This window comes from Myotis brandtii, unplaced genomic scaffold (genome assembly GCF_000412655.1).
Source record: "Myotis brandtii unplaced genomic scaffold, ASM41265v1 scaffold1631, whole genome shotgun sequence".
NCBI classification, from domain to species: domain Eukaryota; kingdom Metazoa; phylum Chordata; class Mammalia; order Chiroptera; family Vespertilionidae; genus Myotis; species Myotis brandtii.
In genome coordinates this window covers 1-5,620 of record NW_005355967.1, presented here as the reverse complement: position 1 = coordinate 5,620, position 5,620 = coordinate 1, and the positions used below count along the sequence as shown (strand labels likewise).

Here is a 5,620-nt window from a genome sequence, read left to right as displayed (position 1 = left end):
TTTTTTCTGTCCTTGTAGGTGCTTCATCGGTGGACTCAAAGCCACTCAAGATGGGGATCAGGGTGAAGGGCTCAATAAACATTTCTTACTGGCCAGCCTTGTGATTTCTGATCTAGGCGGACTATAGCCTCCTGACGGCCTTTTGCCTCCAGCTGTCCTCCTCCAGCTCAGTCCCCCAGATGCTATCCCAGATTGCAGCAGAGGAGAACGAGCCCCAAACTGAGAGGCTGCAGGCATGGGTTCAAGTCTTGGCTCTGCCACTGGCTTGCTATGCAGTGCTGGGCAAATTCCTTCCCCTCTCTGGGTCTGTTTTCTCACCTACAAATTGAAGGAGGTAGATTTGATCACTTAATTATTTTGTGAGCTGTGATTCCTAGGTATTTCCCTGACAAGCACTTGCCACGGCCCTCACTGGGGTCTAGAGAAAGTTTCAGAGAGCAAGACCAAGGAAGGGAAGCCTAGTCAGAGCACACCCTGGGTTGGGACCCAGGCCTCAGCTCACAGTCTGGTGCTTTACCCACAAAGTGCAAATTTCTTGGTGTGACCCACAGCACCTCCCGACGTCCTCCATGTCCTCTGCCTTGGCTCTGCTGGAGCACAGCCTCCCTCATTTCCTCAAACGGGAGCCCTCTTGGCAGCACGATGCGCTTCTGCCTCTGTTCAGACTTTCCTTTTAACCTGAACATCATCACTGTCCTTTCTGTCCTGGAGGAATTGGCATTTGTCCTTTGTCAAATGCCAATTCCTCCAGGAAGCCTTCTTTGATCCCGCCAACTCCCTCATGACCTTCCCTTCATCTGATCTCTTGAGATCCTCCTGAATCAAAACTTACCCTTCCTCCTGGCAGGTAGCTCAGTTGGTTGGAGCATTGTCCCAACACATCTAAACTTACCCTTCCCACTCCTTTCGTCACTGGGTCTTATCGGTGTGGGGACAGTGGCGGCGATGAGGCAGAAGCACTACCTTGTGTCAGCAGTGTGGAAACCGCAAGATTGCTGCCTGGACCAGGCCTGTTACCGCCGCTGGGCCCATAATTTGTCACACAATGCAAAAATCACTTTTGAAGAAACATGCCCATTCTATTTCCAGTTGCTGGTTCTAGACAGACTATGAAAATGCACTGAGTGCCAGATTATTATGACCACCCCATCAGTACAATGAAGTGAATTAGTTATGCAAATAATAATAATAATAATAACACCTTGAGAGTATCTTATTAGGAAGTTTTAAATATTCACTATTTTTGGAAGTGTCAATGAAGTACTGATGGGGTGGTCATAATAATCTGGCACTCAGATTTTCATAGATAGTCCGTCTGGAACAAGCAACTGGAAATAGAATGGGCATGTTTCTTCAAAAGTGATTTTTGCATTGTGTGACAATTCTGCCTCATTGCCGCCACTGTCCCCACACCGATAAGACCCAGTGACGAAAGGAGTGGGAAGGGTAAGTTTAGATGTGTTGGGACAATGCTCCAACCAACTGAGCTACCTGCCAGGAGGAAGGGTAAGTTTTGATACAGGAGGATCTCAAGAGATCAGATGAAGAGGCGGTCATGAGGGAGTTGATGGGATTGAAGAAGGCTTCCTGGAGGAATTGTCATTTGTCAAAGGGCTTGAAGGACAGAAAAGATGGTGATGATGTTCAGGTAAAAAGGAAAGTCTGAACAGAGGCAGAAGCGCATCGTGCTGCCAAGAGGGCTCCCGTTTGAGGAAATGAGGGAGGCTGTGCTCCAGCAGAGCCAAGGCAGAGGACATGGAGGACCTCGGGAGGTGCTGTGTGTCACACCAAGAAAGGACATGGAGGACGTCGGGAGGTGCTGTGGGTCACACCAAGAAATTTGCACTTTGTGGGTAAAGCACCAGACTGTGAGCTGAGGCCTGGGTCCCAACCCAGGGTGTGCTCTGACTAGGCTTCCCTTCCTTGGTCTTGCTCTCTGAAACTTTCTCTAGACCCCAGTGAGGGCCGTGGCAAGTGCTTGTCAGGGAAATACCTAGGAATCACAGCTCACAAAATAATTAAGTGATCAAATCTACCTCCTTCAATTTGTAGGTGAGAAAACAGACCCAGAGAGGGGAAGGAATTTGCCCAGCACTGCATAGCAAGCCAGTGGCAGAGCCAAGACTTGAACCCATGCCTGCAGCCTCTCAGTTTGGGGCTCGTTCTCCTCTGCTGCAATCTGGGATAGCATCTGGGGGACTGAGCTGGAGGAGGACAGCTGGAGGCAAAAGGCCGTCAGGAGGCTATAGTCCGCCTAGATCAGAAATCACAAGGCTGGCCAGTAAGAAATGTTTATTGAGCCCTTCACCCTGATCCCCATCTTGAGTGGCTTTGAGTCCACCGATGAAGCACCTACAAGGACAGAAAAAAACTGCAAAGAAAAGGAATATGGTGGGCTTCCCGGAGGAGATAGGAGGTGGATATGGCACTCATGAGAAGGAAGGGGCATTGGGAACAGACTTGGATAAGGATGTAGGAAGGTCTCCAAAAGAAATGGCTTGTCATCTGGGTTCCCTGTGGTTCTTGGTCAAGGTCTCCACCTCCTTCATGAACCGAAGACAGAGTTCCTCTTCCCATGGCAAAGCGATGCACTGCACAGCCACTGGGAGCCCCACGGATCCTTCCACCGCCTGCTCAGAGAGAGTGTCTGTAAATCAGAGCCTGCTTCCTGCCCACAAGCCCCTTGCCCACCCCTCCTCACCTCCCGTAGGTATGCATTAATCCAAATATCTCATCTCCAGTCCAGATTAAGATAGAGATTTCCTAGATCTCAGAGTTCCAGGCTTCCTCGGCTCTCAGTAAAACCTGGAAAAATTGTTCTGACTTTGTCTACAATTCTCCAGGGTGAAACTTGTTCCTTGTGCAAAGAGCTGACTATAACAATGAAATATAAAACCAAGTATCCAGCCAATGTTCTTAGCACAGGAAAGAAGAATGTGCAAGTCCCTGATCCAGAACCTAGTTACGCTTCTGCAGTGAAAGAGGTGCCTTGACTCCAAACACAAGCCCGGGAACATGGGTGCTGAGCCTGAGTGCCTGCCATGAAATCCAAACATAATTGTAGGAATTCAAACATGTTTTCATTGCTTTATGACAGCAATTTTCCATCACACTAGTGTGCAGCAAGAATATTTAAAGCGTGTAATACCTGATTATTTAGTCAGGGGCACTGACCTCTTATCGCTTACTTAGATTGTCAAATAGAAAAATGACAAGAGCCAACACAACAATAGCCATCTGTTGTGAATGCCTGTCTTTGTTTTTTAATCTTCACCTGAGGATATATTATTGATTTTAGAGAGAAAGAGAGAGGGGGGCAGGGAGGAGGAAGAGAGAGAAACATCCATGTAAGATAGAAACATCAATCGGTTGCCTCAGTTGCCTCCTGTACTGCAACCCAGGTATGTGCCCTGACCAGGAATCAAACTGGCCACCTTTTGGTGCACAGGACGATGCTCAACCAACGCCACCACTATGGCTGCACTCTATATATCACTTTTAAACAGCTCCTGGAACAGAGGAAGAGCTCAAGACACACTAGATAGTGTCATTATTATTATTTTCTCAGCAGTTCCACTGGGTAATTCTACCACTAAAATCAATTTCCAGCCCTGGCCAGGTAGGTCAGTTGATTAGAGTGTCATCCCAATATACCAAGGTTGCGAGTTCAATCCTGGGTCAGGGCACATTCAGGATCAACCAATGAATGCACGAATGGAACAACATATCAATGTTTCTTTCTCCCCTTCCTCTCTCTTTTTAAAATCAGTAAGTAAAAAATAAAATAATTTCCAGAAAAATAAGTTACTTAATGTCTTACTCAGACACATGCATACTTTTCAAAGTCATCAGGGTTATTATTTTAGACTCTGCATTGAATAGGCCCATAGAAACATTTTCTTTTGGTAAGTCACCTCTGAATTAATAATAGTAGCATTTATTGAACACTTCCTACATATAAGACCTTATGCTAATTGCTTCAGTCTTTTTTGATTTAACCTTTAACATAATTCTGCAAAGTAGACTTTTTTATTCCTGTTTTTTTCTCACAAAGAAACTGAGGCCCAGAGAAGGGCGGTATCCAGTTGTTTCACAGTAAGCTCTTACCCAGGGGCCTTTGCCCTGATCCACCCTTCCTGCCTCTGGATTGGACTTTCCTTACAGAGGTGTCGAGCAGACCACTGTTTTTGTAAAATATTCTCCCCTGACAAAGACAGAGGATGACCTGGACATTAAATGGTGTGTCCTCGGGGATGGGGTGACACGTTATCACTTTAGCAGAAGTGATAAAGGCTAAACCCTGGGAATGCCCAGACCCATCCCACCCTGCCCTCACCCATCCACAGGGATGGAGGCAAGACTCAGTACTGGTCTGTGCTCCTGGGGGAGAGGTAAGGAGAGGGACACTGACCTCCTTGAAGTTTCTGTCATTACTATCTCCGTAGTATCCCTTGTAGAAGGCCAGTTCCTCCTCGTCCTGTAGCGTCACAGTGGTGACGGGCACCACGCCAGCAGGGAAGTCCAACAGATTGTACAGGCTGGTGTAAGAGCTGCTAGCTGTAGGAAGACCCAGGTTAGCCCAGGAAATCACCAACTCCCAAAGACTCCGGTGGGGAAGAATGTGACATGAGTAAGCACTCCCCCTTGGGTCCTTCTAGGAACTGCATCCCTGTGGGCTTGAAATCGCCCCAGGATCACCTGAGAAACACTCCCTGCTCGCTTAAGCACCAGGAAGAATTCTGAAGCTATGAGATGCAGACTGAGATATCTGGGAATGGTCAGGGTCTTACCAGGGACTAAGGTAAAAGGATGGGAAGAGGAGACTCAGACTACAGTGATTTGCGGACAACATATCATCCAGGCCCCAGAGAGATGGACTAGATTAACCTCATAGGTCACTAAGCCTTCCCATCCAGGTGCAGCCAGGCCTCCCCTGCAGGCCAGGACAGAGCTCTGCCCCCTGTCTGGCCACTCGTGTCACCACCAGGCTTCTGCTGCCCCTGATCCAGCAGTTCCTTGAGATCTTGCCTGGCACACATCACCTGCACTGCTGTGTTCAGCTCCCACACTTTCTTGGGTGTCCTGGAGGAATGAGGAAGACATTGGGAAGTCCAAAGGGCAGATTGGGAGAATCTTCTCTTATACAAATGGGGCATGATGCCCAAGTGGCAGGGCCTGGCCTCAGTGCAGGCTGCACATCAGCTGATGGGCTGGGAATAACCCTGTGTCTTGTCCCCTCGCCAAGACACCTTGCCTGTCCAATGTTCCCAAGAGTACACATCCTCTGGTCAATACCCCACTACCACCACCAGCCACAAGGACTCACAAGTGCCCCCCCAAAACTATAGTTCCTTTGTTCACCTGTGAGGCTCCAGGTCAGCCCTCAGGTTACTCAACCCCAATTCCAACCAGCAACTCAACTCCAAGCCCCACAAGGGCAAGCCCAACAGCAAACCCAAGCCCAAATCAGAATTCTCTTCAACCCACATCCCCACCCCAGTTAGAACCTTAACCCCAATTCCAACTCACACCAACTTCAACCCCGCCCAAATCTAACCTCAATTCAGACCCAACCTTTTACCACAACCTAACCCAATTCTAGCCTAAACTCAGAGCTTAC

The 5,620-nt window shown here is 48.3% G+C and overlaps 1 long non-coding RNA gene across 1 annotated transcript; it reads right to left on the bottom strand.

Annotated features, from left to right (window-relative positions):
* Positions 1 to 2,275: 2,275 nt before the first annotated feature.
* Positions 2,276 to 4,677, bottom strand: LOC106725427. Its single transcript, XR_001361308.1, has 2 exons — positions 4,412 to 4,677; positions 2,276 to 2,630 (listed from the first exon to the last, which is right to left on the bottom strand). It is a non-coding gene; the product is annotated as an uncharacterized LOC106725427 (long non-coding RNA).
* Between the last annotated feature and the right edge of the window lie 943 nt (positions 4,678 to 5,620).